This window comes from Pinus tabuliformis, chromosome 6 (assembly GCF_031772625.1).
Source record: "Pinus tabuliformis cultivar Carrire ecotype Pingquan chromosome 6, CPIR1, whole genome shotgun sequence".
Classification (NCBI taxonomy): Eukaryota; Viridiplantae; Streptophyta; class Pinopsida; order Pinales; family Pinaceae; genus Pinus; species Pinus tabuliformis.
In genome coordinates, this window is record NC_142292.1 from 1,504,970,706 (window position 1) to 1,504,985,654 (window position 14,949).

Genomic DNA, 14,949 nt, shown 5'->3' on the forward strand with positions numbered 1-14,949 from the left:
TGGGCGAGCGAGAAGGCAAGTAGCTAGGAATTCTCCAAGAGAAGAGAAGCCGGATCGAGGGACAAACGGAAGACATCGGTTAGTCCATCTATCTATCTCTTCATTCTTAATTCATAAAGGAAGAATACTAGAATAGTTGTCTCTGTTTGTTGCTAAGGCACTGTCACACCTTAGGTGGATAGGATCGTCCTGCATAGGCATTTTTCCCCACAACAAATTGGCGACTCCGCTGGGGAGATATGTTTAGTTATTTTATTTGTGTTTCTATCATTGTTTATTTCATAGACTTGACAGCAACAATCGAACTGCATCTTTCCCGGATGCAAAGTAGACAGTTGTTGCTTTGATCCAATCACTGGACTTGTCTATGATCTGAACAATGGACTCACAAATGATTTGATGATCCTTTGTGATAGATCTTAGTACCCCCTCAAAGCATCCCTTTGATTGTACCTTGCTTGTTGCTTTTATTTGGCCTGAAACAGTGAATTAAATAGCAATCTGTGACCCAGAACTTGTGAGAAACGAGAGTTTCTCCTTCAGCGCAGACCCAGTGAAGGGATTCTGCATTTCAACGCAGGTCCCGTGAAGGCTACCTGCGCTGAATGTCAAAACCCCTGTGTTGAGGTTGCGCTGAACCAGTTTGCTCTTGTGCAGCTGGGGTTCTCTGCTCTGTTTTGCCTTGTTTTGATCTCTGATTTTTGCAGCCTATAACCAGCATAGGTACCAGTCTGATAACTCCTTTTCTCTGCTTAGATTCCGCCTCCTTTTGTACAAAAAGACTGTGAGTGTTTTTATGTGTTTGTAGCGTCATTTACAGTTTTCCTTTGCATGAGTGAAATAGTCATCCTGTAGCCCTTGATTCAGATCTGTTGATTGTGATCTTAGAAGAGAGTTCATTGGTTGTTTGCAGATTGATTATACATTTGCTTTTGCTTATTGGTTTGAGTTTGTCTCTTTTAAGTGTCGAAACAAGTATTCATTTCGAAAATCGTTAAGTGTTGTAATCTCTTCTACCCTCTCTGATTTTGAAAAAGTAAACTTGTTTGTATTTGTCATTTAAAATCAAATTCAAAGTTGTACAAAAAGCTTTCTTTGTAGGCATCAATACTAAGAAAGCGGAAAACAAACACCTGCATTGTGCATTTGCATCTTGATAGTTTGCATGTTGGATTTAGGAAAAGTGCATTAGAGTGTGTTGATTGCTCTTTGAGAAAAGATGGTGTCTTTCTTTTCCCTTAGTAGCTAGGATTTTCAAAGTTGAAAAGATATAAAGCTTGCTTATCATCTTTAGACTGCATTTAGGAATTGTATCATACATCTCGTGGTGAACCTTGAAAGGCAAACTTCTAAAAAGATCAACCTAAAATAAATTGAATGAACTTAACAACGCTTTGCAACATAACACACAACATAGAGGTCTAGGCTAGAGACGTGTTCCGGCGTCGTAAAGCCTGGTGACTGTCGATCTCGTTGATGGTGGGTGATTCCTCCTGAGAGACGATAGCGCCAGTACGGATTGTGCTCCCACGTACCGTCGCGTATATATTGGAAGACCCCTATAGGCATAAAACCTTTATCCTTAGGAAGTCGTGTCGGCCGCCCTACTGATCGCAATGCACTGAACACAGCATTCAGGAAGATCGACCGCCCGTACCCTAAAAAGTATTCTGCGGTTTTGCGAAAAGTTTGGCACACCCTCTACCTAGAACTCCATAGCAGTTTCTTTTGGCCTTTTTCAAACTCTATAACAGAAAAAGTCCATTTGAGCATTTGTCACTTCGGGCTCGTTAAAACATCGAAGGAGACTAGAGTCATCTTTAGTTTTTTCTCGACTCTTTAAAATTGAAAAAGCAGGTTGTGTCTAAGCGTCGTTAAAATTTATTTTAAGCGGAATAATCATCACCATTCCCTCGTTGATCTTCGAAGTTAGTCTCTTTTCATCGTAAGTTCTTGTAGAATCGCTAGAAAATCTTTTGGATAGACTAGATATGTCTGAACAACCGTCGACATCCAGGACTGTGTCATCCGACACAGCAGCGGCAGAGCCTCCTGCTGCTACCCCAACGATGTTCGATGGTATACCATCTGTCCCGGCAAGTTATCAACAACAAGCTGGAGTCCCATCAGGGACTGCTTCGATGACATGGTTAGTTCCTATTTCTTCATCCGGATTATCATCTGGTATTTCTTATGTTGAAACTCAACAAATTGATCCAATGTGTCTTCAAAGGCCAATCTGCCCTTTAAGTACTGGATTGCCACCATATGGAGGGAAGTATTCTTTTTCATTGTTCCCTCCTGGAGAACAACCATATGGGAGTTTACAACAAAGTTCAGGTCAAACTGGAATTACATCCAGCGGTTGGGTACCAATACTGCCTCAGCAACCAAGGGTTGTATATTCAATGCAACCAGTCCACCCTGTGTCGAATATTCCCACTATACCTGCTATGGTTACTGCGTCGCAAGTACAAGCGCTACATGTTGTATGTCAACCCCAACAGCCTCAGGTTGCAATACAACAACCTCTTGTCTCAACAACTCAATCACAACCTCAGGTTAGTGCCTCCTTATCTGGAGCGACTCAGGATCAAACAAGTACTGTGACTCCTCATCTTGGTCAATCATCTAGTATTGGTCAACAGCAAATGGTTCAACAACCAGAGCTGGTTCAAACTCAACAACCTCCATTCCAGCGATCATATCAAGGACCTGAGCAACAAGTCTTTGTAAGTAATGGGCAATGGCATTTCCAAAGTGGTAATCAACAACCATATTATAATGGTTATGCCCATCAACCTTGTCAAAGTTGCCAGCATCAAATACATTATCCTGGTATGCAAAGACCCACTGCTCAGGCGATTCCATCTTATCCTGGGTATGCTTCGCCTAACCTGAATCAACAGTTGCCCTTTGTAGCAACTCTAGAATTACCAGATCTAAACCGGCTGACGAATGATCCAATTTCTTATGCCCCTTGGTGGCCAGCGATTCCGCATAAACTTCCGTCAGATATTCCTAAATTTAATGGAAATCCGGGTGAATATCCGTCGAATCATGTGATGACATTTCATCTGTGGTGTTCATCAAACACCCTAAACGATGATTCAATTAGGCTTCGCCTTTTTCAGAGGACGTTAACTGGTCCAGCGGCAAAATGGTATATTGAATTGCCTAGAGCTTCGTTCAACAACTTCAGTACCTTAGCCACGACTTTCTTAACCCATTTTCAATTACCGATAAGGTATGAAACGGGAACGGAACTCCTAACCAACTTCAAACAGACAACGGCCACTCACATATCTGATCATATACATGAGTGGCGACGTCGTCGTAGGATGGTGAAAACGTACGTTCCCGATCAGCTATTAGCTGAATGGTTTATCAAATCCTTACTTCCTACAATCACGGAAGATGTGGCAAAGGGGGGGGTCGTAACAGAAGAGCAAGTCATCGCTCGTGCGCAATATCTGGACTTGGTATATACCCAGTCTGGCACGCTCTACGACAAAAATACCTGACGCCCCTAGACCAGAATTCTCAATTCCTCCTCCTAAATCAAACAATGACTCTCACGCTGGCGATGGCGTGATTGGCACGAAAGACACGAAATCGACAAAGGCTACATCTAAAAAAGCCCGTAAGATTTCCAGTCAAAATGCAAATGAGGAACTTCTTGCCTCGGAAGTAAATGCCGTGTCGACCGACAAGGGCAAACAACTGAAGCAACCGGGGGGCAAGAAGAAAAAGAAAGGGAGAAAAAGGAAACCCACTGCGGGGTGTCATATATGCGATGAGGATCATTGGACGAGAGATTGTCCACATATAGCTGAAGTTAAGAAACTATTTAAGAGTTCAAAACCCTCAGCAGTATTGATTGATCCGTTTCCAAACCCGGGAACCAAACTGGTTGCTAATCAAAATACTTCCCGATCCCAAGTGCTTATGTTGTCTGTCTCAAAGCAGCAAAATGATGCTTTGACAAGGAATAAAGATTACGGGAATCCACAGCTGTCGAATAACAAGGCTAATGAACAACCTAGTAGTTCGACGACAACTTTGATCGAAGTTGTGCCACCCATCATTCCTGAACCAATGATAAAGTCGCCAAAGGGAGGAGTACACAAATCAACATTTAATCCTCGTGCCAAAGTAGCACAGAATTATAATATAGTAGAGGACCTGGCCCAATCACCGTCCGCTATGTCGACACTTGAGGTACCGCAAATTTGCCTCTCCCAAGAGCAAGCTTTATTATCAGCAATAGGTGGGATTGGCCCAAGGGATTCCAATCTTGTGGCCTTTGATCATAAAGGATATGACCCTCAGTTACCAGCTCAACTAGCTTTCCTTATTCAAGTGAAAGCCCTCAACAAAACTGTTCATCGAACAATTATTGATGAGGGGGCATCTACGTGTATTATGTCGATGACTTGCTGGAAGAATTTAGGCTCACCACCCTTGTCGAGATCGTCAACGACGTTAAAAGCATTTGATGGACGATCATACACTCCATACGGGATTTTAAGTAACTTGCAAGTTGAACTAGGGGGCAAAACAGTAGGAATTGATGTTGAAGTAATTGATGGAAACCTCGATTACAACATCCTACTGGGAAGGCCCTGGATATATGCCATGGTTGCAGTTGTGTCGACCTACTTCAGAAAGATTGCATTTCCCTTTCAAGGAGGAATTACAGTCGTCGACCAACAAACTTTCCTCCCCGACAGTTCACAAGTTACGGGAAGCATTCCAATGATCCATGGAAGCAATCATTCGCTTCAAAATATTGGAGTAGGTCTCCTAAAAGACCCTGCCTTAATGGGTACTTTTGCCCTACCGCCTGCAAGTAATCTGGCGGAAGTGGCCACAGTGGAAACCTACAATATGAAATCTTCTATATCTAATGGATTCGGAAGATTCCTAAACATTTTTTCAGCGTGGATCATCGCCCTAATAGAAATATTGTAAATACAGTGGGCTCCAAGGACGGTTCTCATCTCGTGTCAACCTCGTTAAAAAATGAAACAAGGAGTCATGAGGATAGTTCTTTTACTGTGTCAACCTCATTAAAAAATGAAACAATCCCCTTTCCAAATCTCAAAGGTAAACCTTCATTCCAACCACCGAGTTGAATGCAATGAAGCTTGGGGGGCATGCACCTCGATTTGCGTTGTTATGCTAGGGGAATGCAAACTCATCGAATAGTTTTAGCACACAGTTCATGCTCGTTAAAAAATAAACGCAAGATTCGAGCAGTTTTAGCACACAGTTCATGCTCGTTAAAAAATAAACGCAAGATCCGAGCAGTTTTAACGCGGACTTCATGCTCGTTAAAAACTAAACATAAGCAATGAGAAAGTGTTTCCACCAGCGTTTAAGCTCATTTTAAAATAAAAAATGAACCTACCCGGTAAATAACCACTGTGAATGTAACCTTATCAGCCATTAAAGCCTTGGTCGTGTTTGCACCGTCACCTCCACTTTTCATTTGGCCGATCGTTCACCTCCATATGATTGTTTACCCATTTTGAGGAACAGCTGCGAAGAGTGATTTCACCTAGCCATCCTTGTGACACTGCCGTGATTGGAAAATTCCAACCTGTACCTGGAATCAGCTGCTAACCCTGTTTATCACTCGTTCCTCAAAAGACGAGTCTTCTTTAAGCTCTTTTCATCTGACTCGTAAAATATGAAAAGATTGCCGAGTCCTTGGCCTTCCAGCTCGTTAAAGGGACGGGAAGTGCTATCCCTCCTCTAGATTTTAATCTTTTTGGACCTGAGGGATTATTGCACAAAAAGATCGAGCGCTTGTTTTGTTCGGCTCGTTAAAACTATCGAAAACTCATCCCTTCTGTATTGTTTTATACTTTTTCGGACTTAAGGGATTAGATGACGAAAAAGGACTTTTGGAGTTAACTTTATGTACCTTTTCAGACTCTCTAAAAATGAAAAGGACTGAGTTATCCTTGTCGTTAGACTCGTTAAAATCATTAAATAGCGACAAACTTGTCTTTAGACGAGAACGAGTTTCACTATCGCTAGGCTCATTAAAACATAGCAATGGGTTTGCCCGAAGGGCAGGTTATAGAACAAGCATATGTTATCCTCCTCAAGCTTGACAAAAATAAAGAGGTACTGGTCAGCAATGACTAGGGAAAAATTGGGAGAAACTCAAGAAAACTTTGATGGTAGCAAGTCGCTCTTGAACATGACACTTTTCCTCCGTACCACAATCGGGTTGGGTTGTTTCATTCACCGGTCACATCACCATGGTCTCGCCATACCATCCATATTTGGGGTAATGCTACCGATTCATCGCATCAGTGTCGCCATATGTTCAAGAGAAGTCGTTCAGAAAAGTCAACCGTGTCCTATCCACTGCCATACATTATCCTTCATCCTTTCATGACCGCCACCCTGAATCATATGTCACAGATCGTTTTCACCTCCATCAAAATCATTAGCTCCGTTCCGTGTCATTGATGTGGGATTCATTAAGGCCCTCCTTTGATGGATCGCTTCTTGTCGACATCAGCTCATTATCCAAGAAGTTGATCTAGGAACAACCCCTTCGGTACTTTGAAGCTTGCATGCCTCAATGGCAAGTTTCTCACTTCCGGCGACAGGTATACATCAATGACCTTCGACTGAAATATTTTGCGTGGTGTTCGACGCCAAGTCCTTTATTCACACCACGTGAATTGTACTGCATTACCTTGAGGGTCATTATCATTATCGGTGATTCCTCTCGCGCTTGTTAATGGTTTACCTCATTGACCGGTAATCAAGCGATGTCTTTCCATGTTCGACTTCAGAACATTTCTCACATGGATCGACTTGTACTTAGAGTGAAGATCGAACGAGTTTGAAGACCCCGGATCTAGTTTCATCCATCCGGGCTGCGATATATATTCAGGAAAGATAAAGACATTGACATGTACATCATTGCAGCAGATAATCATCCTACTCAAAGGATGATAATTTCATCAAAATTATCAGTCTACCATCAGACGATTGTCTGTTCTATGTACAGAAAAATGAATTTATAAAGCTGAGCATGGGAATGCCCGCCTCAGCTAGATCATGAAAGCAGTATGAAAAATAATGTATTGTATTGTATCTTATTACAGGTCCCCTCCCAGCATCGGATGAACTTCGGATCCTCCTGATAAAGCATTTCACCCGATAAACGGCCTCATACTTTAGGGGGCAACTGTTATAGACATTTTTGTGCCTTACAGCATTAAGCATGAAATGTCCATAATCTAAGGGATCCAAAGTCCCTAAACATGTTGTTCCTACCCCTAGAGGAACAAGGCTAACAAACCACAGCAATTCACAGAAGTTCTCCACCAGAAACTGCTCAAAAACAAGTCAATTCAGGATCAATTCAGTGGCTCCACTAGCTGTTTGCACTGAATGTCAAAGCCAACACTGGCTACCTGCGTTGAATGTCAAAGGCAACACTGGCTACCTGCGCTGAGCGAGAGTTGACATGTGGCAAGTTCATTCCACGAGGTGTCAAAGCCCAGGAAGCTTCCAAAATCTTCCTCAATGACACTTGCCTCAGGGAATTCGACTGGTGATGAGTAAGAGGTTCCAAATCTCCAAGTGGAAGCAAGAACCTCCAAGTGGAATCAAGAACTGACAGAGGGAGAGGACACTAGTCAGATCTCAAGCTGACTCATCCTCTCTCCAAACATCTATATATGGATCTCTCCTCCATGAGATCTAGGGGCTGGAATTTTGTTATTGCAAAGAATTGCTGTTGGTTTGAGATTGGAATCATTGGGTGCTTAATGCTTTGAAGGGGGTGAAGATAGGAATTCCATTTGCTGGGAAGGAGATGCTGGATTGGAGCCCTCTGGGTTGTATCTCTTCCTGAACCTTGTTATTCATCAATAAAGCTATCTTGGTTTCTCCTATATGCTGATGTATTTTTGATGTATGAATGCATTAGTATGTTTAGTTTATTTCTAATCCTGAACTAGTTATGAATATGAATCCATGTCTTGTGTAGTGTTCTCTTCTTGTGATCTTGCAGAAACCTCTTGAAGTTGGGCGAGCGAGAAGGCAAGTAGCTGGGAATTCTCCAAGAGAAGAGAAGCCGGATCGAGGGACAAACGGAAGACATCGGTTAGTCCATCTATCTATCTCTTCATTCTTAATTCATAAAGGAAGAATACTAGAATAGTTGTCTCTGTTTGTTGCTAAGGCACTGTCACACCTTAGGTGGATAGGATCGTCCTGCATAGGCATTTTTCCCCACAACAAATGGAGACCGTCTCAACAGTACTCCCAATCTTATCATACATATCCTCAATCATACCCACCTTACTCACAACCATATCAACAATACCAACAGCCGTATCCATCACATTCTCAACCATATCAGCAGTATCCTTGGCAAGTTGTCTATCAGCCCCAACCTCCTCAACAAGCTCTACCTGCTCCTCCACCAATAAATGCACCACAGCTGCAACTTCCAGCTAACTCACAACCTCCCAGACCCACTCAAATTCCTGCTCAAACTGTCCCAAATCCTAATAATAGAGCAGAGAGGCCAGCCTACAATGTAGAAGAAGGAACCTCATATTCCACACTGCCTTTGCAAAACATTAATTTGAGGTCTGGTAGGGTGCTTCACAAGGATTCTCCAATAACAGATAAGCAAGAAGAAAACTCAGAAAAGGAAAATGAAATGACAAATCCAACAAAACCAAACAATGATACCAAAGATAAACAGATGCAACCACTGCATCCACCTTTTCCAGACCGATTGGTCCAAGTAAAACCACCACTGTCTATACCACAATTTGATGTCTTAGATGAGCTTAAAAATGTCTACATAAAAATCCCACTGCTGCAAGCTATAAAAGACATTCCTATCTATACCAAAGCCATCAAAGACATGTGCCTCAAGAAGCCTGCTAGGAAAAGGATTGATCCTCAAATCATTCATGTTTTAGGAAATTTAGCAGGCCTTATGACCAATACCATATCCATGGAGAAGTATGTTGATCCTGGCATTCCCAAGGTGACCACCATCATTAACAACATACGGATTCCAAACACTTTGATAGATCTTGGAGCCGCAATCAATGTCATGACTCTTGAAACCATGAGAACACTCCAGCTCATGAATTTGCAACATACCACGATTGTTCTTGAACTAGCTGATAGGTCCAAAGTCATTCCTGAAGGGATTTTGGAAGACATCATTGTCTCACTGGATTCTTGGGAGTATCCAGTGGATTTCCTAGTCCTTCAACCCAAATCCAATTTAGGAGGACACCCTATCATTCTAGGTAGACCATGGTTGGCGACTGCTGATGCATTTATAGGATGTCGATCAGGCAACATGATCATTTCAAGGGGGACCGAAAGAAAACAACTCACCCTTTATCCATCGGCACAATCACCAGCAGTAACACATAATTTGTGGCTTGATGATAAATTTAATGATAAAGAAGAAGTACAATCTGTTTTTAGCATTGACCAAATCTATGATTTCCAGGAAGACAATAATGATTTGGTGGAATTATTCCTTTCTCAACCTGATATATCTGAAAATTTGAGAAGTGAACAATATCATGCTGCAGATGTACTTCTGGCCCAAAGCTTTCAAGAAACATGCACCATCCAATCTTTGCAAACTACATTTCACGACATTTTTCCCGTTCAATTGATCACCAATACACAGAGTCAGATCATAGAGATTAGTACAGGGAAAACTATGAATATAGGCAATCACCTAGACTCATCTCAACAAGAGAAATTGATTAAACTCTTGAGAAAATACCAAAAAGCCTTTGCTTGGGACTACACCGATATGCATGGGATTCACCCCGACACATGCACTCACCATATCTATACAGATAGCACCATTAAACCAGTGAGACAACCACAGAGAAGAATGAACCCCATGCTCCAAGATATTGTCAGAGAGGAATTGCAAAAACTTTTGAGAGTTAATTTTATATATCCTATTTCTGACAGTTAGTGGGTATCCCCATTGGTTATAGTGCCCAAGAAAAATGGTAAGTGGCGCATTTGTGTTGATTACAGAAAGCTGAACAAAGCAACACTCAAAGACTACTTCCCACTGCCATTTATTGACCAAGTGTTAGACACCCTAGCTGGCAAATCATCATTTTCTTTTCTTGATGGTTTCAGTGGCTACAACCAGATCAGGATAGCCTCTGAAGACCAGGACAAAACCACATTCACTTGTCCTTGGGGCACCTATGCCTACAATGTTTTTCCATTTGGACTTTGTAACGCACCAGCTACATTTCAGAGAGCTGTGTTAGCTATTTTCGCTGATTTAATTCATGATTGTGTTGAAGTCTACATGGATGATTTTTCAGTATATGGCAATTCATTTGAACATGCATTAGAAAATCTTGAGAGAGTTTTGAAAAGATGTATTGAAGCTAACCTGTCCCTCAGCAATGAAAAGTGCTTTATGATGTTAAACGAAGGGATAGTGTTAGGCCACTATATTTCTTTTCAAGGCATCCAGGTTGACCCAGCCAAGATCCAGATCATAGCTGATTTGCCAATTCCACAGAATCAAAGAGAGGTAAGAAGTTTCCTTGGGTATGCAAGCTATTACCGCAGATTTATTGAAAATTTTAGTAAGATAGCTTTACCTTTGTTTAAACTTCTAACCAAAGATGTACTTTTCAACTGGAATGAGAACTGCCAACAAGCATTTGAACAGCTCAAAAAGAAGTTATCAACCGCACCAGTCTTGAGAGGGCCTAATTGGAGCCTACCATTTCATATCTTTACAGATGCATCCGACACTGCAGTAGGTGCATCCTTAGGCCAAAAAGAGGAATCTTGTACTTATGCCATTTATTTCATTAGTAAAAATCTAACACCTGCAGAGTTAAACTACACAGTTAGAGAAAAGGAAACACTTGCCATCATTTATGCTGTGAATAAATTCTGACATTACATAACTGGTTATGTGGTCTTTGTACATACTGATCATTTGGCCATTAGACATTTAATGAATAAACCAATAACTAGTGGCAGAGTTACCAGATGGTTACTATTGTTACAGGAATTTAACATCACAGTGTTAGATAGACCAGGCAAAGAGAACCAGGTGGCAGATTTTCTCTCTAGACTGCAAAATCCAGGTGAGGTTGTTCCAGTTGAAGATTCTTTTCCAGATGAAAACTTATTTGCAATTTCCATAGTAACTCCTTGGTATGCTGATTTGGCCAATTATTTGTCTACAGGAAGGACACCTCCACACTTTACTGCAAAGGAAAGGAAGAGACTAGTCAAACAAAGTGCTAGATATTCATGGCTTAATGGCGATTTATTTTACACTGGTTATGACATGATTGTTAGGAGATGTGTAAGAAATGATGAGGTAATTGATATTTTAAAATCTGGCCATGATGAACCGTGTGGTGGGCATTTTGCAGCGAAGCGGACAACATTCAAAGTTCTTACTCTTGGATACTACTGGCCATCCATTTTCAAGGATGCCAAGAAGTATGTAAAGAGTTGTGACAGCTGCCAAAGAATGGGCAGGCCCACAGCTACCGATGAGATGCCCCTTCAGCCCCAAGTTCACTTAGAGCCATTTGATAAGTGGGCTCTCGACTTTATAGGACCCATTAACCCAACCTCCAATGGTAAGAAGTACATCTTAGTATGTACTGATTACGTTACAAAGTGGGCTGAAGCAAAAGCACTGGTTAGAGCAACCGAACACACAGTAGTCAATTTCCTTTTTGAGGAGATTTTTGTGAGGTATGGAGTACCAAGGGAAATTGTGACTGATCAAGGTACCCAATTCACCTCAAAGCTAGTGAAGGACATCACAGACAAATACCAAATCAAGCATAGGAAAAGTACCCCTTACCATCCACAGGCCAATGGGCAGGTGGAATCCACAAACAAAACCTTGGAAGGCATCATTACTAAAACTGTTGCAATGAACAGGAAAAACTGGGAAGAGAAGCTCAAAGATGCACTCTGGGCTTACAGGATTACCTGGAAAGATACTACAGGATTTACACCATATCAATTGGTGTACGGCAAAGAGGTAATGCTTCCTATTGAGTTCCAAATACATACTTTTAAACTGGCTGCAGATTTACAAATTGATTTGGACCAAGCACAAAAAGAAAGAATTCAGCAGTTGAACCAGCTGGATGAGATGAGGCAGCAAGCAGAGGAAACCACAATCCTCATGCAAAAACAAAGGAAGCAGTGGCATGATGCACATATTAAGAAGAAGCAGTTTAAGGAAGGTGACTGGGCTTTACTTTTCGACTCAAAATTCAGAGATCATAAAGCCAAGTTCACCACCCATTGGATGGGCCCCTATGAAATTGTTCAGGCTTATGACAATGGTTCAGTCAAGCTCAAAACTATTGATGGAGAAGGTCACTCTTTCACAGTCAATGGTCATCGCCTGAAACTCTACACCAAGCCCATCAGCAAGCAAGATTTTCTCCATACACTATCTCAGCAAAGAGAGGTTGAGGTATTGCAGCCCTCAGCTGCAGTACCACTGCCTTAGTTTCATTTCCTTTCAATTTCAGAGTCAAAAAGAAATAATAATTAAAAAAAAAAACAATAATAAAAAAAAAAATTAATATAAAACAAAAACTAAAATATATATATATATAAAATAATAATGGGTTAGATGTGAAAACCAGTCTCTGGCACACTCTAACCTCGAATTCCTACTTGAAAACCAGTCTCTGGCGGGTATGAATTCTCTTTCTTTTGTTTACTGTTTGATTTATCAGCTGAATCATGACTTGAGGACAAGTCAAAATTTTAGTCGGGGAGAGAGGCATCAGCACTTTGTTCTTTTATCTCTCCATTGTAAATTCTTAAAGATTTCTTATTCTATATCTTCACTGTAAATTTCCAAAGCAGCTTGTTCCAGCATTCCAGACTTCAATAAATAAGCTGTTTTGTCATTGTTTTATCTCAGAGGGACCTGGTTATAAACATTATGCAGGGGGACCTGTTTTGTCCAGACAACTATGCTACCAACACCAGCAGTAAGGGACCTGTTTAAGACATTCAGAAGGGACCTGTTAAAGAAATTGACACCAAGGGCTACTTCAACAAAGTTTCATCAAGCTTCTACAAGGATTTGGGCACCAAGACTCCATCAAATGCCCAAGCTCAGTGAACCTGTATCAATATAAGGAGCTGCATGAACATTTTCAATTTTTCTCAAGGGACCTGTTATATCTTCAAATTTTTCTCAAAGGACCTGTGCATTCAATCTTCCTTAGAGGACCTGTTACAACAAGCAAAAGAACAGTCAAAAAGGGACTAGCTACTCAGCATGTCAATACAATAACGACCAACAAAAGAGTAATATGTTTCTTGTTCTTAAACATTTAATTTCTTAGATTGATTTTTAATGTAACTTTGATGACTGTGAACTGTTATGATTGATTTCAAGGACACCTACATTTCCTATCATCCCTTATTCCACCGATTCTCATCATTCTCATACATCAACCTATTCATACTTCTAAACCCATTACCAACACATCAACCTATTCATACATCCTACAGTCATACCAACATCCTCCATCTGACCGAATACCAACTGGAATAGGACACGTGGCGGATTGTGTTTTTAAATACAAGGGAAAGAGACAAATGTAAAGCGGCCTATCTATTTCATTCCACACAGCCAAATCATAACTCCACCACCCGACGTACCCAATGATTCAAGGGACTTCCCAAAACCATACCCAGCATTATATATACATGCTCCCAGCGCTCTTGTGGTGACATCTATGTAAGCGTACAGCTTGTGGTGACATCTATGTAAGCGTACAACACTCCTCTGTTTTAAAATGAATGAATACGTTGTGAAGTGAGTACAGCCGGGTATCTATCATTTCCGCATTCGATTCCCATAACTTTCAAAGTAAAATCAGAAGCAGTAAGCGCCGAAAGAAGTATTATCATTTGGGTCGATTTACACAGTGAGGATTGGAGGCAGTGAGCGCCGAAAGAGGGAAGTATCACCACTCTGTTTCGATTCCCACCACAGTCATAAGACAATCGACCGGCCGAGCATCATCTTGAAGACTAAGGGAAGCGATACACCAGGTAACCAGTTTGAAATTTCTTTGTTAAAATTGTAAGAACATAAACAGAGAAGGGTTAGAAGCACGACCCTCTGTCACTATGACTAATAGGGTCGAACCGAGTGTGTTCGACAGTTCACAATATCATGAGGATTGCATTGAAATTCTTAGAGAAATACAGTGGTTACCATTTCTAGAGAAATTTCATGGGAGCAATGAGGAGGTTACCAAGCAATTTGCCTTCACCTTCAATGGAGAAAAAGCCCTTATAGGTAACTTCTCATTCAGGGTTTCAGAGGATACTATAGCTCAGGCAATAGGGATTAGTCCAGAAGGGGAGAAGTATTTTAAAACCAAGCAATTTAAAGAGAAATCGTGGACACAGTTTATGTCTAGATCTAGAGTCTCATCAGTGAACTGGAAGAAGGGTGTTCCAAGAAGTTGGTTGATGCATCCCTGGGATGAGATGGTCTACATCCTTCAAAAATTCATAACCTGTGAAGGCCGCTACAGTATTGTCTATCTATACCACATTAAACTACTCCTCCATTTGAAGAAACAATGTGTTATCAGTGTACCATATTTTCTGTTACAAAGCTTAACCAAGATGTCCAAGACTATCCAGAAGCAGAAGGGGAATGAAGACAAAAGCCTGTATCACTTTGGCTTAATTAAAATCCTTATTGAGCATGAATTGCAGAGAAGAGGGAAACCATGGAAAGAATTCCTAGCTGTTAATCAAATTAGAGATGAGGAAGATAAAGAAGAAGTGCAAGAGGACTCAGGGTTCATGAAGGACATTGATGAAGAAATCCCAGTATCCAAAACCAGCAAGACACCTCTA